General features: G+C 34.4%; 1 long non-coding RNA gene across 1 annotated transcript; it reads right to left on the bottom strand.

Annotated features, from left to right (window-relative positions):
• Positions 1 to 6,136: 6,136 nt before the first annotated feature.
• LOC111084556 lies at positions 6,137 to 8,736 on the bottom strand. Its single transcript, XR_002609621.1, has 2 exons — positions 8,473 to 8,736; positions 6,137 to 8,252 (listed from the first exon to the last, which is right to left on the bottom strand). It is a non-coding gene; the product is annotated as an uncharacterized LOC111084556 (long non-coding RNA).
• Between the last annotated feature and the right edge of the window lie 2,087 nt (positions 8,737 to 10,823).

Genomic DNA, 10,823 nt, shown 5'->3' with positions numbered 1-10,823 from the left:
ATTACATGTTCATCTATTTCTTAGGCTGAAGTGTTGAAAGAACATTCTTTGGCCTGGTATTACAACTCTTCTTCATTTGCTTATTACTTGTTTAAAGAGTCATAATGTAGTGTGATTACTTGCACTTATATTTAATATGTTTTATTTTCATTGTGGATCTTTTCAGCTAGAAAAAGTTGTAACTTTTGGCTAAGCACCCTCACAACCTGCATCGTTACAAATCTGTAGATGTATCTTTCTTCTGCCTTGGATTGTATAGCATATCGATCCACTGATATGCAAAATTTCCATCATTAACATCATGCCGTTTCTTTGTCTTAATATTGGCTGATTAAACTCGTGAACAATCTCAATTGTATAACCTTCGAATGAATAGTGTAGTCTTTGTCGGTTTGGTTGAGCTAAATTTATTCAGGTTAGCCAGAGAGGAGATTCACTGACAACCTCAGTTTTTAATCAAACATAAGTAATACAGTAGCTTGGAGCTTCATCAGTCTCCGTTCTGTAGCCCATCGTCAGACTAGGCAGAACCTTTGTCTCACGTCTTCTTCCATACGGGCCGAAATATATGACTAGCTGCTTTAATATCCTGCTGTTTTGTTGCTTAGTAATTCTATCTGAGGAAGTGCAGAATTTTATTCTCATGATTTTCTTTATTCCAGAGATTTTACACGTTTTTTTTTAATCAACGATGATTCAAAGTTCTGTTCTAAATAAAAAATGAAGTTTCATGAGTAATTTATATTTTGGTACACTCATTGACTTGTTTCTATGCCAGTGTTTCATCTTCTTGGTTTTGCACATAGTGTGACTAATTAAAATAGTTCATCACTATTATATTGTGTAAAAATGTTACCAATGTTATGAAACAAAGATATCAACAGCTATTTTCTTGAAAACTGCTTCAGCATTGTACTGTTTATATTGTTATCTCTGCTTCTTCTTGGAGCTCCCTGCGTTATAACATTGATCATGTGTTTGTTATATCTCGGCAACATGCATCTTATTGAAACCTTTTAAGTATCTTTTTTAGGCTCTTCATACTCATGTAGCTGTCCGAAGATTAAGAAGATGTGTCTAGAGCAACCTGAGTAGTATAATCTTTTCTTGCTATTTTATGGCTTTTTTTGCAACTTCACATTTTGTGTATAGGATATGATCAGAATAGGTCGAGTGGATCCTATTAAGACTAATAAATTTCAGTGGACTGAATGGAACATATAACCAAGATGATTTTCCTGCATCACGTTTACTCCATTTATTGTCCAATGTTAGGCCTTTTAGTCGTAACATCTTTAAGTTGTCTTTAAATTCGTCATAATCTGCAGACCTTTCTGAAACTTCGGCTCTCGTTTTTATTTTCTCTTGTTTTCTTAATATTTAATTGTATGTATGGGGACTTGGAGACAGTACACTGCATGTTTTCACTGTGTATCATGAGTCTGTTAAAGGAAAAAATCTTTCACATCTCTCCAGGAAGTTTATCACTAAGATAAACTAATATTTTACTTTTATCATCCACACAATATGTCGCCTAGAAAGACTTCAGTTTAACTTTGAATTTTTAGCTTGTCTTTGGCTGAAGCCTGTTCCATCAATTAAAAAAGAAGATCAGTCCATGTTATGAAACAGTTCACATCCTTGAAGCAGATATTTGACCGAATGTTGGCATCCATAGATCAAGTGTCAATCAACATGTGGCATAGTTCTCATTGTATGGTTCCACTATTTCACGACAGGAATTCTTAAACAGGAAACTCTTTATTAGGTATATCCCAGCTGAACTTTACCCTTGAATATCAACTACACATGTTTCCTGACTGCACTTCACTAGGATCGAATGTTAAGAATCAAGAGACACTGTTGGTTAAACTTTTATAGATTTTGAAATAGCATAAATCAGAACTCGTCTTCAACTCCATTATTACTTTTATCAATATAAACTAAACCGTTTACACTTGATAAACTCAGTAATATTACGTATTTATAATTTAAAATAGGACAATGTTAAGAAAAATAAGATGATTTACTACTCTCATCTAGATATTTAGAATAAAAATATTTTATCAACCTTCAGCTTGAGGACCTATAACGTTAGAATTAGAGGTTCGATCCTCGTGATAGACACAGTGCATGTAACCTATTGTGCAGCTTTGTACTAAATATGCAAAGCACACATATATATATATATATATATATACATATATGTGTTTATCAAAGTAATTGCAAGTGCACAATATGCAAGCTACAACTGGAGAATGTTTTAAAGTGTTTAAGTAATTATCTAAGATCATTTATGTAGGAAAACTGTTTATATGTTGCTTTACAGTTTGTCTTTAAACATTCTTTATTGTGTACATATCAAAACTCATTGTCACAAAATGAGCCAGAGAAAGGTGACCAGAAAACGCTTCTGACTCTTCACCCTCTAGGTATATTGAAATACAGTTATTACCATGTATGTTGTACTGTACCAAATTAAAGAAGAAAATACAACAAACTCTCATTTTCTGTAAGTTAGTTACTTTGGATTAGAATATTTTAGCTTCAATAAACGAGGATCTCCTGAAACGTTTCGAGTAACTTTGTTTAATATTGGTAGCTTTCCAAACTTCTTTTACATTGTTTATTATTATACTTTTATTTTAAATATTATTCTGCATTATTAGTTTAAAATACGTACTTAGGAATAACCTCAGTGATTCAGAGATAAGTCAGCAAGCTTACGACGCTAAGCATCGGGTTGCGATACCCGTGGTGGGCAGTGTACAGATTTGTCCAGCTTTGTGTTTAGCAACAACTATTATCCTAGGCTGGCCGACCCTCGTGAGATATTATTGTGCTCACAGTCGAAAATATCATGAACAGCGAGGGTATCTAACTGACGAAACTAGGCATTATAATTTTTCATATATAGAAACGTATATTTAATTAGCTATAGGAGGGCTAGGATTATTTTGAAATTTGCTGTAAGTACATAGCTTACTCTGATCGGAAGTTATTATTATTTGTATTTTATGAAATAAATATACATACATATATATATTATTGTTGGTAATATCGACAGGAAGTGCCCCCCCCCCCGTGGCACAACGGTAAGTCTGTGGACTTATAACGCTAGAAACCGGCTTTCGATACCCGTGGTGGGCACGGCACAGATAGCCCTTTGTGTAGCCTTGCGCTTAACTATAAACAAACAAACGACAGGAAGTAACAAAAAGAAACTTTCTCGAATTTTTTTATTACTGTTATAATTAGGCAGTTAACGCAGAGTCGTGCAGCTCACGGTGGAGCCTTCTAGTTGATAAAATTCAAAGTAAAGTCATGTCTAGTTCTATCACTGTCTTTTACTAGACAGAAAAGTCCAGAAAGGTTAAATCCTTACACTCTAGCTGACTCTAACCTTTTAATATGAATAAACTATGGGTCTTGACCTATGGTTGGGGTTGATCTATAGTATGACCCGCCCCCAGCGATTTTTAATAACTGTATCACTTCGAAAAGCTAACAAGCTGCGAAAACAACACAGGCATACTTACGACTATTCAGCTAAATGTTCAATGTGTTGTACTATAATGACAAATTAAACAAAATGAATTCAATAAGTAACTCGAAATCTAAGAATACTTCCATTTTGCCAATAAAAATGTTAATGAACTGCATATGGGAGGTTTACACACACACCCTCCCGGGCTTGGGACGGCCCTATGGTGGAGCCTTGTATTTCGGAGTTGCAGAAAAGGTTCGAATCTCTTTGATAACACAAAAATATCTCCTCTCCCCACTTTAAACTGCGGGTGAGTTATAAAGATGACAGTCAATCTCAAAGTTGGTAGTAAGGGGCTGAAGACTGGTTGCCTTTCCTCTTGTCAATAATTCAAAGCGCATAGCCTTTGTTAATTTTGAACTGACAGACTAGAGAGAAGGAGCTTGTCATGAGCACCCACTGTCAACTTGTGGGCTACTCTTGTTTGACTTTAACCGAATAGTAGATCTTAACCGTTACTTTAATATAGCCCCAGAGTGTAGAGCACGTTTTGCGATAACAGGATACAAACCACGAACCCTAAGATTCACAGTTTGCATACGCTAACCCCAAGGCTACGATCGGTCCTGAAGTGTAAAAATCGAGATATATTTTAAACAGCTATGTCGTTTCATACATGTTTAAATCTTATCCATACAACACTTGTTCTGGCATGATAGTTTAGTTATAATTCTCTAACGGACTACGAATAAACAGTATTATTCGTGGATAAAAAGATTTCTAAATGATTTACAGTTCGTTATTGGTTATCTACTCACATAACGTCGACACCCTTTTAGCTTTCAAATAAATCTAATAATATATCTTCATAATGATGTTTTTATATATATGTTTTTTTCCATAACTCATCATTTTGCATCGAACGCCATAAGAATTTAAACAAGACTTGGCAAATTGTGCCATAAATATTTATAGTATTTGTATTCTGCGATGAAAATTAAGTAAAAATAAACACAGGTATATTTTATAATCGTCGTTTGCCACAAATAAACCAATTTGTAATCTACTATAACAAACATACATCGATTATAATATACGAATTATCGGGACTCTTTCGAGAAACTTTTGTTCTTTATTCCTGAACGTTTTTTATATCAAAGCGGTTTAAACACATAACATAAAAAAATGGAAACGGCAGACGCAAATAGAGTCAGACCAATTAATTGACCGTTGCTTCTGCCAAAGTTTTGTCAATACTGTAAACATGTTCGGAAAAAATCACGTGATTTGATATGATAAAGATGCGTTGATTTTGGCCTTCGACTTCAAACAGCCTTTTCAAAGTGCAAACTGATAACGCCTTAATGTATACTCGTTTACCAAGTTTTACTAAAATCACACAAGTTAAAATGCAAATATGGCGATATTCTGCACTGCAAGCAGAAATCTATATAACATAGGTTTAAACTTTTCTTGACAAATGAGAACACTTTTAAAAGTTTTCCCAATTCATTTATTACTTTCAGTATTTTTCAGTATGTCTTGTAAACAAAAATGACGTAACCTACTACGATTAACGTGTGTTAATTTGTATATTCCACAAGAGTCAATCTATTCATAATATAGTTGAATTCCACTAAATCTAGCAGCATATTTTATGAAACATTCGCGAGAAACAAAAATGACGTAACCTACTACGATTAACGTGTGTTAACTTGTATATTCCACAAGAGTCAATCTATTCATAATATAGTTGAATTCCACTAAATCTAGCAGCATATCACTGCATTGTGCAAGTGTCACGAAATCTAGTGTATGATCCCCCCTCCCCCTCATATCATACCAAAACTTACACCTTGCCTATCCTGAAACATTTTTGTTTCTCGCGAATGTTTCATAAAATTTTTTTTTTTCTGTCAGGAAAAAGGCCAAACTTAAAAAGTATTGTGTTTTGGAAATGATAAACGAAAATTTGTGAAGTTGTTAAAATATTTTTCTGTTATGCAAGATTTGAGCAGTGGTTATCTTTAAAAGGAAAGGAAGGGTAATAAACTGATTAGTTTCTGCTTTGCATATTCAAACTCAAAACATAACGATGGTCATATTTAGTAGAAGGAACCCTTCAATCTTTATTGTGCAAAGATGAGATGTTCGTATTTTTCATTAGATTGTGTTACACCTAGTTCTACATATTTTAGCCAAGCCTACAATTCAATTCTGTAACTATGAAAAAACAACCTCAAAACCAAATACATCGCAGATAAAAAATAAATTCAACGAAGATAAAAAAGCATATATATATAAAACAAAGTTTTAACCTAGCACTGTAATCCATGGGATCTATTCTACGGATGATTAAAATTATCTGGCGATTGGCCCAAAAAAAAAAAGAAAGGAAAAAGTTGGTTGTTGGAGATTTTCAAGATTTGAAGTTAGAGAGGAGTCTATTGTACAATGTCAATCGTTTAGTTTTGTCATAACCTGTGAACACGCATTTTTATACCCGCTATTAGAGATTAATAATATTTCTGTTGTTACTAAAACTCGAATTGAGCTCGACGAAGCTTGAAGTCGAGATGTTATTGTTGTTCATAAAAATTTTAGTTTGTTGTCAAATAAATTCTTTAAGATTGTCTTTGCACTTGTACACCCCCCCCCCCCCCCACATACACACATAAATATTGATCCGAGTTTAGTGTGTTGGTTTGGAAAACAGGGTTCGAGACATGGTATCACTAAACATGCTTCGCACTTTTCAGCTGTGGGTGCGTTATAAGAGTGATAGTCAACCCACTACTTGACAAAGACTGGCAGAGGGTTTTGTCGACAGGTTGCCTTCCATGTTGTCCAAAGTTCAAAATTAGGAATAGATGTCTGAACCATATGAGTCTCTGAACTGGCTGTTCAGATCATTGAGTTTATAAGGTGTTGTTCCGAAAAACGAGGCCAAATAATATTAGAAACATCTGAAAATCAGACCTCGCGAATTTCTCTGTCAGCTACAGTGCATAGGAGTTCTAATTAAGGACTAATCCACTTCTAATTACAATGCCTATAAAATACTACAATCACTCTTGAGATTGCATTTATAATATGAACAACACACTTCATTAACAAAATCATCTCTGAATACACAACTTTCACCTGAACACTTCCCCATCCAAACCCACAGAAAAACAACCGATTATGATGGGAAAGAATTGTAGACAGCCTATCATCCTCATTATGAGACTGTTTCCTAATTGATGGATGAAACTAGTAACATCTAGTTGTCCGTCTTTCTGTCCACTTGACGGAATCAGTCACAACAGCGCCGAGTAGCCTAAACAGGAAAGCCAGATTTTCTATCAGTCATTACTGAGCTCTTTCCTGTCATTTTATAATGACTCATCGTAGAGAGGCTTTACGAGTTACGTTTTTAAGTAGTTGAAATAGGAATGAATTCCTAATAGAGCATCCTGAGGATGTGGAATGATCTATTCTATTTTACGACTAAGAAACGTCCCATGATATGTTCGATTCACTGGGTGCGAGATTAGTTCACTGATACCATTCATACGAAGAAACGTACATCAAAACGAAGAAAAACAGAAAATTCATGTGTTTATGCTAAAAGAAGCTTGTCAAACTTGCATCGAGGCTGGAATTCATCAAGCTTGTCGATAAATGGTTTAAACTACCTGCCCGAATTGACGGATGATTGTAAACTTGTCTCTCAACTCAGAGGAACGCTTAAATAAATGTAGAATAATCACTGAAGTAAATATCCCAAGAAAGGTCAGTTGACTGGAAGTTAGTTCAAGTGCTGTTGAAACACAAGATGTTATGATACTGTTATAAACAGCGTTTTGATGAAAGCTACCAATCACACCAAAGACAGTCCAGTAGATGTTGTTCTTGTTATTGTGGTCAAGGAAAACGTCACCGAAATCCCGATGCACAACTGTTGTCAGTTTTCCTAGATAGAATCATGAAATGGGCCATTATTACCAAGGTGACTTTACGAAGGTGTTTAAGGCCATTACATACATTAGGAGCGAGTCAGGCTGAAGTTCTCCAATAAAAAAAAAATAACTAAGGGATTCGAAATCAACTAAAAAAACTGCTCAGGACATGCTGAGCCAGGACCCGACTCGTATTTTAGTCACATCAACGTAATCACATGGAGGTTCTAATACGTGACATCCGTTAATCCAGCTTGACTGATGTACTCAACCTGCTATTATATACTGGTCATGCTATGTTGTAAGTTATGTTGATTCATTTATTCATAACGTTTTTCGTTTTGAAAGTCTGTCGGAATTTCCAACATTACAGTTGACCCAAACACCCTGTTACTAAATAGTTTTGTGTTTTGTTTTTTACCAAATTAAAAAATATAGTAACTAACTTTGGGCGAAAAAAAGGAAAGAAAGAAAAAAAACATATTCCATAGCGACCAAAGTTTCGGAGCTTGGAGTTACAATCGATTCTTCGGTTCCAGAAATATCAGTATCACTTTCTCCGCAACTTAACTGTCTTATCTGCACCCGAATCTCATAAAGAGGTCCTCGTACAAAGTTCTGTTGATAAAAATAAATTCTACTTAATTTATTAGTGATAAACAAATCAAGCACTAAATGCAAGTAAAATTAGAATCGATTATTTGTGGAAGAAAGATTTTTATTTTGAAGACCTGACCATGTGCCTAGAAGTAACATTAACATATGTCTCTTTTAGATGGTCACGTGCTGTGTCGACGTCAAGGACAGCCAGTCTGTATCATCTGGAAGCAATAAATAAAGAACTCAGTGATCCTAAAACCATCTACAGATAATGAAATTTGTTGGTCACTTTTATTTACTTGATTTTTTATGGAATAATTAACTAATCAATTAACAATCTACCGACTACTTTCTCGTGTATTCAGTTTCTATAAGAATATGAATGAATGAACTCGTGCATATAAAATAAAACAGGCTAGGTAGGTAAGGCCTCAGGCTAACCGTTTTCCTTGAACTGTTCTTGTCTACTTCATCAAGCCACGAGCTTGTAGTTGTCTTAGTTTCATTCATGAGCTGAGCGCTTCGGATGAGACTGGGCCTGGTATGGTGTGATAGTTAGGGCGCTCCACTCACAAACTGCGGGTTCGAATCCCATTGCCGAAAATGTTTGCTATTTCAGCCGCTGGCGCTTTACAATCCCATTATTCGATTAGAATAACTCAAGAGTTGGCGGTGTTGACCATCTGTCTTTCCATTAATCTATCACTTCTAAAGGAGGGACGGCTAGCGTAGATAGCCTTCGAATAGCTTTGTGCGACAATTAAACAAACATAAGGGACCAATTTTGTTATCATTCGCTGCACCATTGCTTTTGTAGTTTAGCAGTCAGCCGCCAGAACGTTTACCATAAAAAACGAACAATCGAATTAGCAACAAATCTTGCATCTTTCCTTTCTAACAACGTAACAGCTTTTCGAAGTCAATAAGTTCATAGTTGATCACTTATTTATTCTTCTAACAATTAATCAGTTTGCAGCACAAAGGGCACGTAGACGATTTAATGGTTTTTTTCCTTCTTTCTTTTGTACTTTTGCAGTTATTATGCTGCGTGTAAACGAAGACATTTCTGTTTATTCGAAATAATATGACATGTTATTTTAAAATAAAACAATAACACCATGAACTGCCTTTTAATTGGAAAGCTATTAAAGTTCCGGTTTGATGAATTACTACACTTCAAAAACATTGTACGAAAACAAAATGGAGAATGCGCTTTAATATTTATGCGAGAGTAGTTGTTTAACCAATAATATTTTATATTTTTGAAAATTATTGTTAGTAAAGGCATTACTTTAATACTCCTGTTCCAGGCTGTTATAAGTGTAATTTACCGATACAACGAACTACACCTAAAAAGAAACTGTGAATTCACACCCTTCGTAGGAGGAAAAAGTGATTTCACACTAACAATAGAATTATGAAGTATTAAACAGCAATATTTTTAGGAAATCATGATGTAGTTCATAAAAATAATTTAAACTAGAAATTTATATATTTTGAAGAGGAAGAACTACTGTTTTCTCAAAAAATTATGTTCGTAAAATTTTGTAATAATCGTAAAATTAATTTAATGTGAGTTATTTTATTTGATTTTCACACACGACTTTCCATCCTGTTTATAAATTCGCACGTTTACACGTATAGCAGGATTGTTAACTTTTATTTGTTCTAAATCTGCACTTCAGGAGCATGTTTGCTGGAATCGAACCCCTTATTTTATTAGAGCATATTCGTTTTAATATAAGTTACTTGACGAAAATAGTAAAGTTACCATAGCGATATCTTAAAAATTAGTGTATAGCGTGAGGTTAGTAAAGGCGGAACTGTACAGGTTGTAAATGGTGATATGTCGCTACTGTGGAAATTTGGTTTCATCAACAATACTAGCTGGGGGCGTATTAAAGGTGTCTGTGTAAAAGATGTCAATAAAACGTTTCAGGACGTATATAATCAACTATCGAGTATCTTTGCTAGGACACAAAGAAGCAATCGGAGTCGGCATTTCTCCACTATATAACGTGTGTTTTCAGTAATTATAGCCTTTGTAACGGTGGATGGTTCTACACAAAACCCTATAGAACATAAATCTTAAATTTGTCCGTTTCTTCGAGATATTCAAAACCACTGCCGTTTGATAAAACTGTTTCTTTTACATTTTACACATCACCTACCATTTGCTGTTAAAATACTGTTACTGGCTAAATTTTTTTGTTGTTTATTGATTTTTTTAAATGATTTATAATTTCTCGCACAACTTCTCTAAACTGTAAATTTGTTTAATAATGATTTACATAGCAACTACTTTGACTTAATACTGATTGAAGTAAAACTATGTTTTTTAATCAAAAACAATCATGGCTTAAAATCGTTGTGTAAAACAAGAAAAAATATCGCCACAATGTTTTCGGTACAATACACCTATAAAAAGTGTTGTACTGTATTTTGTATTTACGGCAAACTTACTAAGGTTATCTGCCGCTGTCCCTAATCCACGATAAGGGATTGACTGTAATTCTTATAACGCACCCACAGCTTAAAGTGTGGGGAATTTTTTATGGTATTGCGCGGATTCGAACTGCTCCCAGGTAGGCAAGTGTCAGTAAAAGCGGGAAGAAGTTTTTATAGATCCTTAGTTAACATAATTTGAATACAAATGATATATATATATGTGAAAAACATAAGCGACTGCTTGTCACCGTTTCTATGACTACCAACTTGTAGTTACTAATGTCTTCCATTCACGTTATAATGTGTTATTGATTACAATAACAATACAAATGATATACATATAT

The sequence above is a fragment of the Limulus polyphemus genome, unplaced genomic scaffold, assembly GCF_000517525.1.
Source record: "Limulus polyphemus unplaced genomic scaffold, Limulus_polyphemus-2.1.2 Scaffold6, whole genome shotgun sequence".
Taxonomy (NCBI): domain Eukaryota; kingdom Metazoa; phylum Arthropoda; class Merostomata; order Xiphosura; family Limulidae; genus Limulus; species Limulus polyphemus.
The sequence above is the reverse complement of the archived record's forward strand: the minus strand, read 5'-3'. Positions and strand labels throughout refer to the sequence as shown.